At 39.1% G+C, this 23,051-nt stretch overlaps 1 protein-coding gene across 6 annotated transcripts in view; it reads right to left on the bottom strand.

The window, feature by feature from the left end:
• LOC101443891 (zinc finger protein 596-like) overlaps nucleotides 1–23,051 on the bottom strand; it is an 89,030-nt gene that overhangs the window by 62,871 nt on the left and 3,108 nt on the right. For 2 of the 6 annotated variants that reach the window (XM_058289612.1, XM_058289611.1), the window contains exon 3: nucleotides 13,436–13,467. The exons of the other annotated variants lie outside the window; for them this stretch is intronic. The gene's annotated coding sequence lies outside the window, so the exon portion shown is untranslated. The remainder of the gene's footprint in view (nucleotides 1–13,435; nucleotides 13,468–23,051) is intronic. 6 annotated transcript variants of the gene reach the window in all.

A 23,051-nucleotide genomic window follows, 5' to 3' on the forward strand; every position in this document is an offset into this window, starting at 1 on the left:
CTGCGTCATAGGGCAGTGGCTTAAATCATGGCCCTGCCAGGACAGAGGTCCCCTGGGAGAGCCCAGGGCCCTGCAAAGCTCCTTAAAACCATTTTAGCAGCTGGGGGCTTTGTCCTCAGTCCTTACTGCCATTGCCTTCTCCAGCCCTCTCCCCTCAGAGGCAGCAGGGCAATAGCAGAAAGCCCTGGGGGATTACCCCTCCCACCAGGCCCATGCTTTTGCAAGCAGCTTTCCTATCTAATCACACCCAGCTACCTGGGGGGATGAAGGAGGAAAGTGGTGGGCAGAGCCAAGATGGATGCCATGGGAGTTCCCTTCCCCAGGGATGTCACAGGCCAGGACACCCTTGGAATTTCTAATGTTTCCCATGTTTTACCTTCCCTACTTCTTCCTACTGAATTTCTCTTTACAGCTGTTAGAATGCTTTGGTCTTTTTTAAAAACTGTGAAAATGAAAAGTGCCTTTGTCTAGCAAGGAAGCTATTGCCTCAGGACACCAAAGCCTATTAGCTTGAGCAATTCACCTCTAATCACTTAATGGCCTTTTGATGGCTGGTTTAACTGGGAAACTATCAGACAGTAAAATCATAGAACTAAGATTGCATCTAAAACTTCTGGAAGGATAGGAGGAAGAAGCACAGTTCAGCTTGGCAGCTTCAGGTTGAAATCTATTCAGCCTGACTCCCAAGTCCGGGACTGCCCCAGGAATGCCCAACATCAGGGGCTCTATGATTCTGTGGGGTGGTGGGAATGAGAGAGCAGCCAAACATTTCCTGAGATTGAACTCAGGAACTTCTGTTTGGGTCAGGCAGTCTTGGACCCTGAAAAGTAGGGATGCTGAGAACAAGAGCAGGACACTGAGTGGCTCCCTTTCCTTGGGCCCATCCATTCAGAGAGCAGCCAAATATGTCCTGAGACAGACTTCTTGGGTGCTTTGATTTGGGGCCACTGTGCAAGCCTCCCACCAATTCAGCTTGGGTGCATTGATCTGATTGCCAGAGGAAGCATCAGATATCCCCCAGGCTGTAAATGTTTTTAGTCAGACTAGGAACCAGTCAGACCAGAACTGTCAACTAAAACCATCAACTAAAAGGGTGCTTTCTCATTCTTCCTAGAATAATGGGTGTTAAGTCTCTAGCCTACCAGCAAACTCCCCTTAGGAGTCACTTAGGAATCAGGAAATTCTACCTACTGCTGGTCCACGTGGCCACACTATAGCCAAGAGCAGCCTCTGCACAGAACCTAAACTCAAGCTAAACCAGTCTAAGAAAAGAGAACAGATAAGTCTGAGGCCCAGAAACCTCATGTCATGTCTGCTTAAAGAAACGAGGAAATAAACTTCAAACTTCTCAGTTTAAACTCAATTGTGCCTATAAAAGGTGTGAGTAGTGATCAAAATTAAAAACCTTCACAAGCCATCAATTAGGGTCAAAGTTCCTTGAAATGTAAAGGTATAAAGTTCTCTCTTCTCTTTTAATTTGTGCATAACCTTGCATTGGACTTTAAAATCTGTTTAACTTTGTCAATTCGCTTGCGCCTAGGAAATCAGATTTGGGGTTCACCTGTTACAAATTGAAAAATGGTGAAAGGTAACCTGAAAATGAGTCTCTAAAGGTCAATAATGTCTTGCTAGTGGATTTAATGCATAAATCACGAGTAAAAGTAATTCAGTTACTAGAAAAGCAGAAAAACTTCACAAAGTTTTTAATAATAAAATTTTTGAGATTTCGTTAATAAAGGCACTCAATTCACCTTAAGGTAAAAACTTACTAGAAACTGTAAACTAAAAGTTAAGATCATTTGTAGATGCATTTATATTATAAAATAGCAGAAGAATAATAACTAAAATTATAACTGGGTGAATTTAGACTGAACCTATTATTGTAAGTGTAAATTCTAAACTAACCTTACCTTCATTTATGGTCACTTCAAGCCTATACCCCACCCCTTGCCTTTGCTTATGGTTATTTCATAACAGCTTCTGCCCCTATGGCTCAGGGTAAAGCAAATGTGAGACATCCTGTCTCCTGTCCTACTGGTATTAGTGACCCTGCTTTCTCTCATGGCTCCAACTGTGGACTAAACTGATGCCTGGTGGAATTCTTGACCCTCAGGCTTGAACGTCCACTCTCCCAGTCCAGCAGCTGCTGGAGACGTTTTATCCCTGAGACCTGGGAAGTAAGGAGGCCTCTGCCTTGACTGTCGGGATTCCTAAGATGGCAAATCATGAGAGAAACCAGTTCCCCTCAGACTTCAATAGCCTCAGTGAATATACATAGAATTAGTCTTGCTCATCCAAAGTCTGCTAAAGTCAAAGTAAAATATAAAGTTCTGAAACAAAGGAAAATCATATTAAAGCATTGGGGACATTTTGATTATATGCCATTAGTTAAGAAACAAAATTCTTGTACAAAACTGCATGGTCATAGTGCAAATTAAAGAAACAGCCTTCCAGAAGATCTTTCAAATATTATTTTACATTTAAACTTATTTCATAAGAGAATGAAAGTTTTAAGTAACTAAGTTGTGTTTCCATGTCAAACTATTCATGTCTCCCTATTTGCTCAGTGCATAACTTCATACAATCAGGATGATAATATCAAATTAACAAATGAAAACTCAAAGTTCATATTTTATAAAACTAAGTTAAAGAAATGTAGGGCTGCCCTCTCTTAAATGCATAAAGTAAATTCCATTAGTTGTCAATTGTAATCTGAGGTAAATCAGCCAGTCTGTGGTTGTGGTCAATTACAAGGAGTTTCTAAAAGCATCTTCCAAACTGAAGCATTTAAATGGCTCCATTTCTAAGAAGCCATTATTAACGAGAAACCTAGATTGATAATAATGGGCAAAAGTAACTTCATAGCAATAAAACATGTCTGAGACTCACCTCAATGTGCATATTCAAGTGGTGGTAATGAAAAGTTACCTTGATTTCATGGGGAATCTTCAGTTTTCATTTTAAAAATGGAAAAATAGTTTTTCCTCTACTGCTTAAGTAAAATACCTGCCAATGTCTTCATGGTAAAAGTGTAGAAGTAAGCAAAGTACTAAAGAGTTAAGTTTACTTGATATATAACACATGGCATTGGAAATGTTTAAAAGGTATATAAAAACCAAGAAATAGACTTCAGTGTTGTCAAACTCTCATGCATTCAAACCAGGCCTTGAATACATTGCAGTTTGCCTCTCCGTGCGTTACTGGCTAGGTTGGTCACTGACCACTAAAACAATAAAGTTATCTACTACATTTCTGGTTGTGCTCCTTAAGTCAATGGAAACTATGTTGCAGTATCAAACTCCTGAAGCAGCCAACAGTAGCTCAATATAGCCAAATATACAATAGATATCGCCTCCTGACTGGTACTGTTTCATAGGGCCAAAGAACACTATGCACCAGGATGGTGGAATACTGAAAACTACCTTCTTAGCTTCTCTCTAGGATCAATGGTGCTGAGGTTTGCTCATTGTGTGAAGGACATACCAATTGCAGCCATATTACCAGTGTACTGTAGGTAGAACTTAAATAAAAATTGGCATTATGGCCTGCTCCCATGGAGGGATAACATGTAAGGTAATGCAAACCTGAAACTTAAATCTATTAATTACAATTCAAAGAAAAACTTATGCATTTAGTACATTAATTAGTTATTAAGTACTGTACATTTATCCTGTTCTAGATATAAGCCCGATGATTATAGTGTTATCTTTTCTATTCTACATCATGTGCAGAAAAACATTAAAAATGTTAAAAGTCCTGGTAAACTTCATTTTCTAAGTAATAAATGAATGTGCTTAGCCCAGATCTCCCTCCTAGTCCTTATTAAAATTAAAGGAATTTCCAGGTTGGTACACTAAACCTGAGTGAAGCCAGCTGCCCAAAAAAGTGCCAGCTCACCTGAGGCACCTACATGGGATGTATGAATGCCAGTCATTGGAGGCCTGAAATACCTTTTCAAGAGAAAAAGCTAAGTAATGTCTGTGTCAAATTTAGCTGTTCCCTCTAACTCTAGCCCAAATGCCTATTGCTAGGGGGAGAGCAAACCAGACATCCCTTTAAGTAACCTTGTCTCTTTTCATCTCCTTTAGCTTAACTAAAAAGGGCAATGCCTCTTCCTATTCTACTGAAGACTTTGGGAAAATACAGCCTTGGAAGACACCTGACCTTTTCTACTCCTGTGGTCCTGTGTCCTCTTAGTGAGACCATATATTCTCAAAATTCTAATCAAGCTTTTCTTCCAGGATCAATGTGCCCTTGAAATTCATTTCTCCAGCATAATCAAAGAACCTAAAAAAAAATCCAGTAACAAGAGCATGGGAGGAGTTGTACCTGTTTGCTGATTTGATTATCCCACTTATCAATCCCCCAGTGAGGGCCCAGTGATAAAGTCCTTGGGGAATATCTGGGATTTTTCCTTGCTATTAGAAGTCTTTGTTCTGGATAGCAGAATCCTGGGGGTGGGGGTCTTCCATCAGCCATCTTGGGTGTTACTGATGTCCACGTGGACTCTCTGCAAGGTTCCAGATCCATCTATTAATTTCCTATCTTACTAGTCTGCTTTATTACCCCCTCAGAAAGTTTACATCTTTAATCTTAAGGGGTGCTGAAGGGAGATGATCTTTCTTCTGTAGCTTCTTCGTGCTGGTTTGGGGCTGAAGGCCCTACTGACAAGGTGTAAAAAGCCTGTTATTCTATTTTGATTGGAAGAAGATGGATCTGGCATCCTGTATGAAGCTGGATGAAGTTTTCATATGACTAACAAAATGCTGCTTCTGAAAGAAATAATTAGAATTTTGAGAATATATGGTCCCACTAAGAGGACACTGGACCACAGAAGTAGAAAAGGTTAGGTGCCTGCAAATGTTGCATTTTCCTAAAGTTGGTGGGAAACAGTTTTTTTTTAAGTTATTTTATGTTGTTGCTTAACTTGAGAGAGAAATTGCAGTAGACAACAGGATTAGACATAAAATATTAATATCAGTTTTTATGATAGAGAGGAATGAAAAGAGGCATTTTTCTTTTCAGTTAAGCTAAAGAAGATGAAAAATGGCAAGGTTTTTATTTTTTTAATTATTTATTTATTTTCTCTCTTTTTTAAGTGTTACATTAAAAAATATGAGGTCCCCACATAACCCCACGGCTCTCACCAACTGCTCCCACATCAACAACCTCTTTCATCATTGTGGGACATTATAGCATTTGGTGAATACATTTTGGAGCACTGCTGTCCCACATGGATAGTGGTTTACAGTGTAGTTTACACTCTCCCCCAGCCCACTCAGTGGGCCATGGCAGGACATACAATGTCCAGCATCTGTCCCTGCAGTACCACCTAGCACAACTCCAAGTCCTGAAAATGCCCCCACATCATATCTCTTCTTCCCTCTCTCTACCCTCAGCAGCTACCATGGCCACTTATTCCACATCAATGCTACAATTTCTTCCATTACCAATCACAGTGATTCCATAGTAGAATATCAGTAAGTCCACTCTAATCCATACTCTATTCTTCCATCCAGTGGACCCTGGGATGGTTATGTCCATTCCACCTCTATATCAAGAGGGGGCTTAGATTCCACATGGATGATGGATACAATTCTGCTTGCAGCTGTAGGCACTCTTGGCTCCCTGTTGTGGTGGTTGATCTTCTTCACTTCCCTGTTAGTTGGCTGGGGTAAGCCCAATAGATCAAATGGTAGGAGTTGCAAGTCTGCTGAGGCTCAGGGCCTGGCTATGATATGGACAGTCCAGAGATTCAGGTCTCCTGAGGAAACACCAACTGTTACTGCCTCCCTCCACCCCTTCTCCTAGCCGTTGTTATCTTCCCCCTCCAGCCGTTGTGGTCCTTCCCGCCAGTCCCACCCACATTGCCAGCATATAATCTGCCTCCTTCCTTAGACACTGCTTACCTCATAGCCATCTGCCCACTCCCACCTATCCCCCACCACCCCGTAGCTAGCCCGCCCTAGCTCCAACCCCTCCCTCTACCCAACCCTATATAACCAAGTGTATTTCCGCAATAAAGCAGACCTGATCCTGCGCTCAGGCGGTCTCCGTGGTTCCTTTTTAACCGCGCGTCCCCCACGCCTGGAAGAACTGGTGCTCCTTTCAGGAGTACCTCCCGCCGGTGGATAGGCAGGAGCGAGCCCCCCCTGACTCTTGGGCATAAGCGAGGCCGAGCCCTCGCACGAGACAACAACCAACCCCAGCACCAACCACAGGTCCGGTAAAACTAACAGAACAGGCATGTGTAGAAAGGTCACATCTGAGTCCATCTCCATTACACTCAGGAACACAAACTCCATAGTAGGGGCAACTGGCATGGCACTGAACTCCACAATCATCTGCCATGACCATAGAATGTGTGGGTCTCTGTAGCCCTCAGGAGAACCAGTGACTGGGCTTGTACCTACTTTGGCTGCATCTGGGACCCTGGTGAGGTAAGCATGTGACCCCTCTTATGACCTCCTGATTCTTTTTTGGAGATGCATAGGCAAATAAACTCATTTGTCCTTTCCATATGCCCTTTTATTCAAAGTCAAAAAGCAATTTTTAACACCTAATATTACATGTAGGCTAAGATATTCTGCTAGTTTGAGTTGACCCTTTAATTCAAGGTCTTTTTCTAGTTACATCATGAGCTGGTGCTTGGTAGTAATCCCCTGGTGCCAGGGAGTCTCATCCCTGGGAATCATGCCCCACACTGGGGGCAGGTAATGCATTTACATGCTGAGTTTGGCTTAGAGAGTGGCCACCTTTGAGCAACATGGAGGCTCTCAGGAGGTAACTCTTAGGCTCCCTGCAGCTCTAGGTCTAGTTCATATTTCAGGTGCACAGGTTCATAAGCATAGTCATCAGTATCAAGGGCGCATTTTTGGACCATTCTTCTTTATTGGTCTTTGCCATTGCACTTGGGGGATTTTTGCTGTTACATGGGTGAAGGTAATAGAGCTCCCATCGTTAGGAACTCAGCACTCCCTCAGTTGTCATTTTTAACTGCAACTACTATGAAAATATCCAAACATCTTTATGTACCCTGTATACATGCCCTGGAAACTCCCTCCCAACCATGTGCCCCCCTATCAATAACACCCCACAACCGTGTTCCTCCCCTGCCATAGTTGAACCTCTCTGTAGTCCAAAACTTCTTGAAAAATGAAGCCGAATATATTGTCACGTTCCATTAATAGTAAAATGGAACATAGTGATGAGTTTAAAGGTTGGATATAGAATACAGACTAATTTAGAAAAATTAAATAAAGTAAAAATAAATTGGGGTATCAAAAAATGAAAAAATGAAAAAGCTTTATTTTTGATGTTTTGCCTTTCATCAGTGCAATAAGTGTACAGTGGCAAGGCAATTTCTTCCATTTCTTCCTCAGTGTCTACATACTTTCTTTTTGCTAATTATTAAGTTTTCTTCACAAAAATTTTAGATCACAGTAATTCACATATATAATATACGGTATTCCCACATATCCAATATCAAACACTTTGTCCCTTCCCCAGCAATGATCTTTTTACATGTTTATATTATATTTGCTGCAGCTGATGTACAGATATTGAAACAATAACTTTCAAACATGGTTCCATTGAGTTTTACATTATGGTTTCTATTTTAGATTATACAATTTTCTAAATTTTTAAATATCTTATGTTTTACAATATGGTTTACATTTTAGCCTAAAGACTGTTATATATGTTTTGGTGTAATTTAACATGTCCTATATCCATCATTGCATGATCTTGTGGAACACTTCCACTGTTCCCCAGTTACCCTGATTCCATCTATTCTATATCTCTCATCCCCAAAAAGCTAAGCCCCATGTATGGGCTTTAGGTTATTTTTATACAAGAAACATACATGGTGGGGTCCAGGAGAGGTTTAGCCATTTGTTTGAAAACCAGCTAAGCTTGAATTAGCATATGGCCACATTCCAGATAAGCTTGAATTAACCTATCACCCACATTCCAGGTAAGCTTGAACTAACATATCACCCCCATTCTGTCTGGATGTAACTGTGATTATACATTCAGTCTACATCCTTTCTGAATATTTAAAGCCTATAGGGCCTATATTACTTAATTGGCATTTTAGGAACTAGGCACACTTGGATACAGAATTAGATAATCTTGATTTCATCCACAGGCTATATTACTTTTCCTTCTTTCACAATCTACATGAGCACTTTCACCATTTACTCACACTACGTTAAATGATGATTTACTAACACGGCAGGCTTCCTCCTAAGTAAGTCATGCCAGCATCTCCAATAAACTCCCCATGAATAAATTCAGTGTGTGTGCTTCAGTCTATATCTTGGAAGTAAAGATTTGGATCTTTTGGGAAATTTCTTTTTCCCAGACATCTCTGATATCTCAGTTCCCTAAGTGTATTCCTTCTTCTTGTATTCTGCATGGTAGTACTCAAACAGTATTAGTAGAACATCTCGAGGCTGAATTGTAGCCCCTTTCTCTCCCACTTTTCTACACTATCATGACAATCACACATATGTTCAACTGCTTCATTTTACACCACTGTTGACACAAAAATGACACTGTACATCTCTATTTTCATAAGTAAAGGCAAAAAATCCAATATAACTTGAGACATTACTACCACCATGAGCCCAGAAATTTGAAATAAAAATTATCTTTTTCTAGAGCCAACTCTTTGATTAAGCTAGATGTAAATCAAGAGGAATATAATCAAGATATGACACTTTAGCAAAATACTTTCCTTCAAATTAAGTAATTTTAAGTTAAGACTCTTCCAGGCATCCAAGGATTAAATAAGAATTCAATACTCAGAAACACACAAATACATTCATATTAGCTACTATTTCAGCACTGAACACTATATATAACCAGCCTTCATTTCTGTGGAAATCCCCTCAAAAAACTTTCCACATCATACTCATGTTCTTTTAGTCTTTGTCATTTCCTCAGAATCTTCACTAAATTCCAACCAAAAGTATCCTTTGCCCTTTGTATAGCATATATTAAAATTCTACTATTCCTTCAGGTAACTCATATAATTTTTCATAGTAAAATTTTTTGGGTTTTTGTTCATATTTTGGTCTCCCCCCCAGTCTAATTGCATAAAACCCTTCCTAGAGTGGTAATATATTAAATGAGTATCCCTTTGAAAATGAGTAAATAATTATAAAATGAGTAATAATTATATATCCACAATAAGTTAATCTGACCTCAGATGGCCTTGATCCAATTCCTTCAGTCAAAAATAATACATACTGATGAAAAAGCAAATTATTTAAAAAATAAATGTGGACTCCCCCACCTTGTTAAAATTCACTCCCTTATTCATGAGAATCCAAATGAACTGAGAATGCAAGGAATCCAAGTCTTAATAAAGCTGCTTTCATCACAAGTATAGATCAGAGCTTCTTTCTCTCTAGAAAAACCACCATTTAGATGGCAAACTCTCTTTTAATGTAGTTATTTCATCAGTCCTATAACTCAAAATACACACCTTGATTAACAAAGATGTTAGTCAAGATAAATCAACTCAAGGCACACCTTGTGTCATTCCTTCCTTCTAAAACTCTCAAAACCAACCTTCCTGCTGTTTCAAAGATATGTCACACTTTTATGGATTTTGGTTGTCCTGGGCAAGTACTCTAAAGCACCTACAGCAAAAAGATTCTTACTAATCTGTATATCTAAGAGAAATGGAAATCTACCCATGTGACTATATAAGTAGAAATGTTTGTGCTGAAAAATCAAGGAAAATTTTCATTGTTCTAGAGTGTATATCCTTTACTATCAACTACATACTGACTGAATAAGATAGCCCTCCAAAATTTTCTTCTACCAAAAAGGATGCCTCTGTACTCTTACCCAACCCTGCTTTCTATCAGAAGGGAATTCTGTTAACAGTTATAACAGAGATTCTTAACCATTTTTGTTCCAAGGACCCCTTTTCCAGTCAGGTGAACACCATGGACCCCTACTCAGAATGGAATGTAGCAGCAGATAGTTTTATGACACTCAACATTGGCATGTCTTTAAATTAAAATTTTCAAGCTAACTGACCCCCTGAAATCTCTCCCCTGACATCTCCACAGAGTCTTGGTTTAGAACCCCTGATCTATAGTGATTTCAGCAAGCTCTGGAAGCAAAGAGAGTTCCTCAAGTCATCTGGTATGTCAACTGAATATTGTGGACAAGTAACTTATCTCCTTCCTACCATTTCACTCCCATCTACTGTTGCTATCATTAACATAAAGGCTTACACAAAAATGACTGAGCCTGAGTATTTTAAAAATGCAATTGCATACTTGCATTCAAAAACAGCCACTACTAAAACAGGTATAATTATAAACTTATATGAATATTATCTAAATTAATTGAAGAACCTAGCCTTTCCAGGTCCAAAATTTTACCTTTGGCCCTCTGTTTATTCATAGCATTTATTTTAGGAAACTCAAATTCTCCTCAAATTAAATTTTTCCTAGCAGACTTATCTCTGGAAATAAATTGAGAATATTGTCACACCATGACATGACCCAATCTGTAAATCCTTAATTCATTATGACAAAGATTAATTTCAACAAGTAAAGGACACTTTTCCTGTCCAACATGACAAACACTCTATTAATCACAATCTGACACCAGGGTAATGTGTATACTGGAAATGATGCAGACAAAATATAGCCCTAGAACCCCATTGAAAGGAATTCTGCCAAGTTCCCCTAACTTCTGGTAATGTAAGTTAATTACAAGGTCTTGAGTCATGGGTCCACATTACTCAACTAAAAAAGGTTCCATCTGACTCCTGGACTAATTATGGAGACTTAAAAATCCAACTAGCCAGGAAGGGAAGACGACAATTTCACAAAGTAGACTACTTATTCCCAAGGTGACAGATCAAATCCTAACATAAAGAAGTCCTCACACAGACTCTGCCTTAATAATACTCATAACACATAAAATCTTTATATTTCCTTATGCTTTGCCCTTGCACTGGCCTGGAAAGACAATATCATTGTCTGTTTCTCCAAGGACTTTTCAAAGGAATGTAACCTTATAGACTGAATTGTCAACATAAACCCTGATATATGCGCATTGCAAGGGAACCCATAGTTCTACCCATAACTAATTTCTTTTTTATCCCAAATGCTTCAGTCTCTTCAGATCAAACTGTACCATTTATTTCATATCAAATATGAACACAAGAACCAAGGTTTTATTTTTCTACTTTAAGCTTTCTTGGGCCTGTAACTCTATAACCAAGAATTAAGAATTAGCAAAAGGTTATATTTACTGAATCATACAGAGGATTTTTCTGTAATTTTTGCACTATACTATAGAATAGCGCAAAGCTAATACCTGATATTACAGAAACTGGCTAGGTCAACCTCACCCTTTATGATTATTTCAAAGGAGGCACACCCTTGTGTTTACATACTATTGTGATGGTTATTCCAGTCTGACCTGACCTTTGTTTATGGTTATTTCAAAACTAGGCTTGTGAATATTTACTACTGTGATTGTAACCACTCCACCTTCCCCTGTCTGAAACCATAAAAACCCAAAACTCCTCAAAATCAAGAAGGCAGATTTTTGAGCCCTTGTTAGACTAATGATCTCTTTGCTTGCCTAGCAACTAAACTTTCTCACTTGGAACCCCAGTGTCTCAGAAATTGGACTTTAAAGTGTACTGGGTAGAAGAGGGGCAAGATGGTGTCAGAGAAAGTGCACCCACATCATCTCTCCTGAAAAAAAAACAGCTGAGTGGGGACAAAATCTTGCCTGAGTGAGCTGTTTTGGGAACCACAAAGCAGGAAGCTTTGGGATCTCCATCTGGAGAGAGTGCAACAAAAAGAGTGATTGCCCAAGTTAAAACCATGAGTTTCTGGTGCTTGAGGCTGGAACTGTGACATGGCTAAGCTCCTCCCTCAGGTCAGGAAGCCAGGGCATTCCCTGAACCTTGATGGCCACACAGCCAGAGGAGACAAACTCCAAGAGTGGGAGGATTCTGATGAAGGGTGGAGAGGGGAACCATGAGTGGAGAGGGGAACCATGAGTGTGGGTTCAATTGTTTGGACCCTCTTTTTTGAGCTTTGAGGAGCATACCAGCTGGCTTGAGGGGAAACCAGGAAGGGGGGGAGGTGAATCTGCTGAGGCAGCCTGATTTACCTAAATAACCTCCCTGGGAAAGGGAAATTTTGTATGGGAGAAGGTGAAGCCAGGCAATTAACTAGTCCTGTGCAACTCACTTAAGGGAGGGGGACAACAGGAAGTGCTTAATAAGCTTCCAAGAGCATATTCAGGGTTCCCAACAAGGTGTGGGTGCTCTCTTTCAAAGAGACTGAGACTCATTATTTTCTGTGTGAGTTAATTCACCAGGGTCTCATTTTAATTTCAGTGGGAACTCTCACACAAGATATTGCTTCCTGCCACCCACGGAGAGAAAGCAACTGAAAAATGGGGGCAGGGGGAAGATAGATTCCTAATTAGCAGTTTGTTCAATTGCAAAGAATCAATTGTGCCAAGGGGAAAGGGACTCTTTTTGAAGAGCAAATCAACCCAGAAAAAACGTTTACCTAAGTGGAGGAGTTTCAGCCTTGAATGTGCATGGTCTCCAGTTCAACTCTATGCTCCTCTGAGAGTTGTGACCCACAGGGATAGTAAACATCTAGCTGATACTTTAAGACAGGGAAACCTAGACATTATCCTGGTATTAGCTTCACTTGGGTTTCTTATTTTTCCTAAAAAAAAAAAAGGTTACTTTTGTTACATACTTTAACTTAGTTTACTTACTAAAACTCACTTCAAAAGCTGCAAGGAAAAAGCTGCATGGTAATTGATTGACAAACACCAGCAGCCTGAAAAGCTCCACCAGGGCCTAAGAAGGAAGTCTGGTTTTTCTTTGTTTGGTTGACTCCTTGTCTGTGGATTTGTCTGTTTTTTGTTTTCTTATCTTTCTTTGCTATTTACCCCCACTTTTTTAAAATGAGGGGATGCCAGCTTGTTTCCCATTTGTTGTGTATTTAACTCTTTTCTATGTGCACTGATGTTGGCTACCAACACTATTTTTTTTCCTTCTACATCTTTCTATCTTCCAATACATCTTTCAATAGTTGCTCTTACATTCCAGCTTTCTTTTTTTGGCTCCCACTTTTACTGGCTTTTTATTTCTAACACTTCTATTCTGTTTTCTATCTTTTATTAACTCTTTCTGTTATCATCCCTTCTTTTCTCTTTTCCCCTTTCCTCATCACACTGGCCTTTTAATTCATACTATATTCTTCTCTATATTCAGTTTCCCATTTCATTGTAAGTACTCCACTCTTCTATTGCTATAACTCTACACAGCTTTGTGAGTTTAATATTCATTCTCCTTGGTCTTACATAGGTCTTCTGCTAAAATTTATTATCAATACCACTATTATACTTTTTCTTTTCTTACCTCTTTTGCTTTCCATGGCATTAATCTTTTTCCTTCAAGGGAACATAGAAAACAACAAGGAAATAGAAAAAGAAGAACAAATGTCAGAGAGAAAACTTAACACACATACCCAAACAGCACTTAAATAAAACTTGAGACTAGATGGAGAAGCTAATCAACTGAACAAACCATCAAGATAAAATGATGACCAGACAGCAACAAAAAATTACAAATCATACCAGTAATCACTAAGACATGGCCCAGTCCAACGAACAAACTAAAAACCAGGAAGAGAAGCAGACCATTGAGCAACTAATCAAAGCTCTCCAAACAAATATTACGAACCAAATTAATGAAGTGAAGGAAGATATTAAATATATTAAGAAAACACTTGCAGAGCATACTGAAAAAATTGTAAATATACACAAAAAGATAATGAATAGATGGTGATGAATGGCATAATCCAAGAAATCAAAAATACACTCTCAGCAAATCACAGCAGATTTAAACAGGCTGAAGAAAGAATTATTGATGTGGAAGACACTACATCTGAAATCAAACAGATAGATTTGATAGATCAAAAGGTAGAAAAAAATCCAGCACAGATGTAGGGATCTGAGTGACAATTCAAAATTCACAAACATATACATTATAGGCATCCCAGAAGGAGAAGAAAAATGAAAGGGGACAGAAGGGGTGTTGGAGGAAATAATGGCAGAAAACTTCCCAAACCTATTGAGGGAGATGGATGTACAAGTCCAGGAAGTGCAGCATACCCCAAACAGTAGAAATCCCAACTGGCCTATTCCAAGACATATACTTGTCAAATTATTCAATGCTCAATACAAAGAAAAAATACTAAAGGCAGCAAAATAAAGAGAACTATCACATACGAGAGAAGCACAATAAGATTAAGTGCTACAACTGCAAGCAGGAGAATCACATGCATCAGCCATGTGGGATTTAAGCATCCTGTTGATTTAGAGGTGGAGTGGACATCACCATCCCAGGGTCCACAGGTGAAGGAATAAAATATAGATTAGAGTGGGCTTACTGGTATTCTACTATGGAACTATTGTGACTGTATCAATGGAAGAAATTGTATCATTGATGTGGAGATACTAGCCACAGTAGTGGCTGACGGCAGGAAGAGGGAAGAAGAGATGAGATGTAGGGGAATTTTGCGGGCTTAGAGTTCTCCTACATGATATTGCAAGGACAGATGCTGGACATTATATATCCTGCCATAACCCACTGAATGGATGGGGAGAGTGTAAACTACAAGGTAAACTATAATCCATGTGGTGCAGCAGTGCTTCAAAGTGTATCTACCACAATGATGGAAGAAGTTGTTAAAGTGGAAGGAGTTGGGGAGTAGGCTGTGCAGTATATGGTACCCTCTTATTTTTTGTGTGATTTATGTATCTTTTTTAAAAAGACAAGTAAAAATTTTTAAAAAAAGATTAAGTGCTGATTTCTCATCTGAAACTATGGACAAAAGAAGGCAGGGGTATAACACAGTCAACATACTAAAAGAAAAATATTTCCATCCAAGAATACTCTATCCAGCAAAGCTGGTATTCAAAAATGATGGGAGATTTCAAAATAGTTATAGATAAACAGAAACTAAGAGAGTATGCCAATAAGAAACCTGCCCTTCAAGAAATACTAAAGAGAGTTCTGCATGTTAAAAGAAAAAAACAGGATAGACAGAGTTGGAGGAGAGTGTAAGAACAACTAAAAAAGATGAAAAAAGAAGTAAAAACAAAATATGACATACACAAATGCAAAGAAAATATGGCTACTGTAACTAACTCCTTGAGAGTAATAACACTGAATGGTAAGGGATCAAGCTCACCAGTCAACAGACATAGATTGGCAGAAAGGATAAGGAAACATGACCCATCTTTATGCTGTCTACAAGAAACCCACCTCTGACCAAGGGAATAAGGGAGGTTGAATGGGAAAGGCTGGGAAAAATATCCTACAAGCAAACAATAACCAAAAAAGGGCAGGAGTAGCTATACTAATATTGGTCAAAACAGACTTTAAATGTAAAACTCTTGTGAGAGACAAGTATGAACGTTACATATTAGTAAAAGGGATAATCTTTCAAGAAGAAAGAACAATCATAAACATTTATGCATCTAACCAGGGCACCTCAAAATACATGAAGCAAACACTGAAAAAAATAAGAGGAGGAACACATGCCTCTACAATTATAGTGGGGAACTTAAATACACCATTATCACCATTAGACAGAACATCTCAACAGAAAATCAGAGAAACAAAGACTTTGAACAATATATTAGAGGATCTGGGCCTAATAAACATATACAGTACACTACACCCAAATACAGCAGGATATACATTTTTCACAAGTGCACATGGAGCATTCTCTAAGATAGACCACATGCTGGGCCACAAAGAAAGTCTTAATAAATTCAGAAAGATTAAAATCATACAAAACTATTTCTCTGACCACTGGTGTGAATGAAGCTGGAAATCTGCAATGGCCAGAGAACCAGATAGGCACAAAGATGTGAAGTTAAACAACACATTTAGATCAACAGTAAGTCATAAAGGAGGAAATCTCAAAAGAAATCAGTAACTACTTTGAAACCAATGAAAATGACAACAAGACATATCAAAACTTATGGGATGCAGAAAAATCAGTACTGAGAGAGAAATGCAGTCACCAAATCATTTATCAAAAAAAAAAAAAAAAGGAATAGCTAAAATTGAAGGCATAACTGCACACTTAGAGGAATTAGTAAAAAAACACAACAAACTAACCCCAAAGAAAGAAGACAGAAATAATAAAGATCAGAACAGAACTAAATGAAATAGAAAATAAGAAATCACTAGGAAAAATAAAACAAAGGGCTGAATCTTTGAGAAGATCAATAAAATTGACAAGCCCTGAGCCAGACAAATAAATAAAAAAAGATGCAAATACACAAAATAAGAAATGCAAAAGGGGATATCACCACTGAACCCACAAAAATAAAGAGTATCATAAAAGGATACTTTCAAAGCCTATATGCCAAAGAGGACATTCAGAGGAAATGGATAAATTCCTAGAAACACATAAGCAGTCTACATTGAAAAAACAATAAACTGATGATCTCAACAAAGCAATCACAAGTAAAGAGATAGAATCAGTCATTAAAAACCTCCCAACTAAGAAGAGCCTTGGGACAGATAGTTTCACAGGTAAATTCTACCAAACTTTCCAGAAAGGACTAACAACAATCTTGCTTAAACTCTTCCAAAAAATCAAAATAGAAGGAACATTGCCTGACTCATTCTATGATGCCAACAGTACCCTAATACAAAAGTCAAACAAAGACACACAAGAAAGGAAAATTACAGACCAATCTCTTTAATGAACCTAGATGCTAAATTCCTCAACAAAATACTTGCTAATCTTATTCAGCAACACAACAAATGAATTACACACCATGACCAAATGGGTTTCATCCCTGGTATGCAAGGATGGCTCAACAAAAGAAAATCAATTAAGGTAATACAAACTACAAACAGATCAAAGGGGAAAAAATCACATGATCATATCTATAGGTGCAGAAAGCATTTGACAAAATACAGCTCCCTTTCCTGATAAAAGCACTGCAAAATACAGCAATAATAAGAAACTTTCTGAACATGATATATAAAAAAACCCACAGCTAACATCATTTACAATGGTGAAAGCAAAAAACATTTCCTTGTTAAGATCAGGAAAAAGTCTAGGATGCCCAATCACCCCTCCTATTTAACACTGTTAGAAGTACTTGCTTGAGCACTGAGGCAAACAAACAGATATAAACAAAAATTGAGGGAGTGCTCAGTTCCTCGCCAGGGGAGTTCTGTCACATTCCCCAATGGAACAACAAGTCCCCAAGTGCAAGGGCAAAGACCAGTGAAGAAGGATGGTCCAATGATGAGCCCTTGATACTGATGACAATGCTTATGAGCCTCTGTGCCTAAAATTTGTACTACGCCTAGAGTTGCAATGTGACTAAGAGTTCCCGCCTGAGAGCCTCCATAGTGTTCAAATGGGGCCACTCTCTAGGCCAAACTCAGCATGAAAATGCATTACCTTTCTCCCAGCATGGGCAATGACTCCTGGAGATGAGCCTCCCTGGTGCCAAGGGATAACTACCAATCACTAACTGGTTATACAACTAGAAAAAGGCCTTGAATAAAAGGGGAAATCATAAAGAAAAATGAGTTTAAATGGCTAGAGTCTTCAAAAAAGAGTTGGAGATCATCAGAGGGATTGCACTTATGCATGCCTGAGCAGGATCCCAGAGACAGCTGAAGTAGATAAAACCCCTGGTACTGGTGCTCCTGAGGGCTATGGAGACACACAGGTTCTATGGTCACGGCAGATGGCTCTGGAGTTCAGTGCCTTGTCAGTGGGCTCTACTTTGGAATTTGTGTTCCTGAGTGTGATGGAGTTGCACTCAGATGTGACCTTTCAAACCATGCCTCTTCTGTCACTTTTATTGAACCTGTGGTTGGCACTGGGGTTGGTGTATACTCAAGAGACTTGAATCTCTGGACTGGCCATGTGTAAGCTGGGCCCTGACCCTCAGCAGAGTTGCAACTCCTACTCTCTGATTCATTGAACTTACCCAGGTCAGCTAACAGGGAGGTGAAAGTGGTCAACCACCACACCCGGAAACCAAGAGTGCCTATAATTCCAAGCAGGAAAATTGCATCCATCAACCATGTGGGATCTAACCCCACTCTCAATAGAGAAGTGAAGTGGATATCACCATCCTAGGGTTCACAGGACAGAGGAACAAACTATGGATTAGAGTGGACTTAATGGTATTCTACTACAGAACTATTGTGACTAGTAATGGAATAAACTGTAGCACTGATGTAGAGAAAGTGGCCACAGTAGTTGCTGTGGGCAGGGAAAGGGAAGAAGAGATGTGATGTGGGGGTATTTTCTGGACTTGTGGAATTGTCCTAGATGATATTGCAGGGACAGATGCTTGACATTACATATCCTGCCATAACCCACTGAATGGCCTAGGGGAGAGCATAAACTACAATGTAAACCGAAACCATGCTGTGTAGCAGTGCTCCAAAATGTATTCACCAAATGCAATGAATGTGCCACAATAATGAAAGAAGTTTTTGATTTGGCAAGAGTGGGGGGTGGGGGTTGGAGGTTGAGGTGTATGGGAACCTCTTCTATTTTTCAATGTAACATTTTTTGTGATCTATGTATCTTCAAAAACATACAATAAAAATTTTTTTAAAAGACATCAAAATTGGCTATTTGCAGATGACATGATCTTATCAATAGAAAGCCCTGAGTAATCTATAACAAAATATTTTAGAACTTATAAATGAGCTCAGTAAATAACAGGTTATAAGATCAATGTGCAAAATCAGTAGCATTACTATACACCAATAATGAGCAATCTGAGGTGCAAATCAAGAAGAAATACCATTTACAATAGTAAATAAAACAATCCAATACCTAGGAATAAATTTAACTCAAGATATAAAAGACTTATACACTGAAAACTGCACTAAATTGTTAAAGGAATCAAAGAAGATTTAAATGAATGAAAGAATATCACAGTTCATGGATAGGAAGACTAAATATGTCTATCTGACCCAAACTGATCTACAGATTTAATGCATTCCAAAAAAAATCAATGCAACATTTTTTACTGAACTGGAAAAACTAACTACCAAATTTATTTGGAAGGGAAAGAGGCCCCAAATACCCAAAGATATATTTAAAAAGTAAAATGAAATTGGAGGAATCACACTACCTGACTTCAAAACATACTACAAAGCTACAGTGGTCAAAACGTCATGGTATTGGCACAAGGGTAGACATACTGACCACTTGACTGAATTTTGAGTTCTGATATTGATCCTTGCATATACTTTCATCTGATGTTCAACAAGGCTACCAATCCCACTCTCTTGGGAAAGAATGGCCTCTTCAACAAACGGTGCTTGGAGAACAGGATATCCATGTGCAAAAGAATGAAAGAGGAATACCATCTCACACCTTATACAAAAATCAACTCAAGATGTATTAAAGATCTAAATATATGAGCCAAGACCATAAAGACCTTGGGAAAAAAATAGGGAAGCATCTACAGGAACCTGTAATAGGAAAAGGCTTCATGAACTTTACACCCAAAAAATGAGGTATGAAAGAAAAAATAGACAAATGGGACTTCCTCAAAATTAAAGCCTTTTTCACCTTGAAGGAGTTTATCAAGAAAGTGAAAAGATAACTGACATAATGGAAGAAAATATTTTGTAATCATATATCTGATAGGAGCCTAATATCTAGCATATAAGAAGAAATCCTATATTTCAAAATAAAGAGACAAACAACCCATGTAAAAAATGGGCAAGAGATTTGAGCAGATGCTTCTCCAAAGAAGAAACACAAATGGCTAAAAAGCACATGAAGATATGCTCACCATCATTAGATATTAGGGAAATGCAAATCAAAACTATAATGAAATATGATCTTATACCCATTAGACTGGCCACTATTTAAAAAACAGAGGACTACAAGAGTTAGAGAAGATGTGGAGCAATGGGAACCCTTTTTCACTGCCAGTGGGAATGTAGAAGGATCCAGCCATTGTGGAGGACATTTTGACAGTTCCTCAAAATCTAGCTATAGATATGCCATATGACCCAGCAATTCCACTGCTGGGTATATACCCAGAAGAACTGAAAACAAGGTCACGAACTGATATTTGCACACAAATGTTCATAGTGGCATTATTGTCTCTTGCCAAAAGTTGGAATCAACCCAAATGCCCATCAACAGATGAATGGATCAACAACTTGTGGTATATACATACAATGGAATACTACCCAGCTGAAAGAAGGAATACAGTACTAACACACAGGATAACATGGATGAAATGTGAGGACCTTATGTTGAGTGAAGCAGGTTAGGCATTGAAGGACAAATACTACATGACTTCTCTGAAATGAATTAATCAAATCAGGCTGTCTCATAGACCTAGAGAGTGGAAGATAGGCTTACAGGAAATAGGGGAAGAGGAAGGTTGTGAGCCAACACCTACATGGGTGAAATCTATGATGAAGTGGAGGTAAGTATTTGTGCAGTGAAAGGATAAGACTGGGGCATAGGGATAATACTGAATGGTGTGTGCAGGCTTGAGGGGGGCTAGGGTTGGGAGGAAGGGTCAGATGGCCCATAAATTGGGGGGAGGGCTGGAGGAGCAGGTGAACACGGGATATTGTCGGGTATGTGGTTGAAACTATAATGTTGAGAAAACTCTTTAAAAATATAATAAGGAAGGGTTACTGGTTTAAGGTGTTTGGTGGGGGTCTCTGGCACAGGGTACATTTGGGGCAGGCTTCTAGGGAGTGTGTGAGTGCTCATCTTGTCATAGTGTGTTATATCAGTGGGTAGAGACCCTTACAATGAGTGGAATGTGTTGTACCCCCACCCTGGGGAGGCCTGATGTTCTCAAACAGAGGGGCATATGTCTCTCAAGAGCAAGGGTGGCTCCCAATGGGGGAGGACAGACTAGTGTGCCAATCCCTCAGCATTGTTAAAAGTATCTATGAATCTTGTCCTTCAACTTGGATGTCACTGTGGGCCCTGAGGGAAGAGGAGAGAGGAATAGAATAGACGGAAGAGGGATTAACTGGGGGGGGGGGCAATGGAAGTGTTCCACAAGATTGTGCAATGATGGATACAGGCCATGTTAAATTTCACCAAAAATTTATAAAACTCTGTAGTCTAAAATGTAAATCATAATGTAACCAAAAATTTATAAAAGTGTAAGTCTACAATATAAACCATAATGTAAACCAGAATGGAACCATGGTTAGTAGCTATGTATCAGTATCTGTACATCACCTGTAGCAAATATAACATCCACATGTAAAAGATTACTGTTAAGGAAAGGGGGAATGGTTTGATGTTGGGTATATGGGAGGCCACTATATTCTATATGTGACTTGACTATGACCTAAAACTTTTCTGAAGACATAATAAAAAAATTTAATAAAAGGCTGTAGACACTGAGAAAGAAATGGAAGAGATTGCCTTGCCACTGTACAAACAGGGCAAAACCTATTGAAGTGATAAAAGGCAAAACATCACAAAAAAAGTTTTATGGTACTTTTCATTTTAACACTCCAATTTATTTTTTACTTTAATTAAATTTTCTAAATTATTACATATTCTATTATGAATCTTTAAACCTATCATTACGATTTCATTTTCCTACTATTTTAATTTGGTACTATATTCCACTTCACTTTTGAAAAAGTTTTGGATCACAGAATGGTTCTAAAGTGGCAGGGGAGGAGCACTGGTGTGGGGTGTCATTGATGGGGGATGCATGGGTGGGAGTGCTCCAGGGCATGCATATAAGGCATACAGATATGTTCATATGTTCATTGGGTATTGACATAGTGGATAGTGTTATACATATCAACTGAGGGAGTGCTGAGTTCCCATCCTGGTGAGCTCTGTCACATTCCCCAATGGAATAGAAACAATTCCCCAAGTGCAAGAGCAAAGGCCAGTGAAGAAGGTTAGTCCAATGATGTGTCCTTGATGCTGATAACTATGTTCATGAGCCTGTGTGGTTGAAATTTCAACTTGGCCTAGAGCTGCAGGGTGCCTAAAAGTTACCTCCGGAGAGCCTCCACATTGCTCAAATGTGGCCACTCTCTAAGGAAAACTCAGCGTGAAAATGCATTACCTTCCCCTAAGCATAGGACATGACTCATTGATGAGCCTCCCTGGCCCCAAGGGATTACCACTGAGCACCAGCTGGTGATGCAACTAGAAAAAGACCTTGATTAAAAGGGGGAAATGGTAAAGACAAATGTGTTTATGTAGTTAAGTGGCTTCAAAATGACTCAGGAGGTCATCAGAGCAGTAGGAATTATAAACATCTCAGCAGGATCCTAGAGATAGCCAAAGTAGATACAACCCCAGGTAGTGGTGCTCCTGAGGGCTACAAAGACACACAGGTCCTGTGGTCATGGAAGACGGCTCTGGAGTTCAGTACCTTACCAGTGGCCCTTCTTTGGAATTTGTGCTCCTGAGTGTAATGGAGTTGGACTCCATTACAGATGTAACCTCTCTACACATACCTTTCTGTCATTTTTACCAAACCTGGGTTGGTGTATGCTCAGGAGACTTGAATCTCTGGACTGTCCATGTGAGAGCTGGGCTCTGAGACTCAGCAGGGTTGCAACACACACTTTCTGATTATTTGAACTTACCCAGGTCAGGTTATAGGGAGGTGAGAAAGGTTAACCACCATACTAGGGAACCAAGAGACTCTACAACTGCAAGCAGGAGAATCCTATCCATCAACCATGTGGGATCTAAGCTCCCTCTTGATTTAGAGATGGAATGAACATCACCATCCCAGGGTCCTCAAGATGGAGGAATAAACTATGGATTAGAGTGGGTTTACTGATATTCTACTACAGAATTATTGTGACTCTAGCAATGGAAGTGATTTTATCACTGATGTGGAGTCAGTGGCCATCAAGAGTTGCTGAGGGCAGCGAAAGGGAAGAAGAGGTGGGATGTGAGAGCATTTTCAGGACTTGGAGTTGTCCTGAATGATAT

The sequence above is a fragment of the Dasypus novemcinctus genome, chromosome 28, assembly GCF_030445035.2.
Source record: "Dasypus novemcinctus isolate mDasNov1 chromosome 28, mDasNov1.1.hap2, whole genome shotgun sequence".
NCBI classification, from domain to species: Eukaryota; Metazoa; Chordata; class Mammalia; order Cingulata; family Dasypodidae; genus Dasypus; species Dasypus novemcinctus.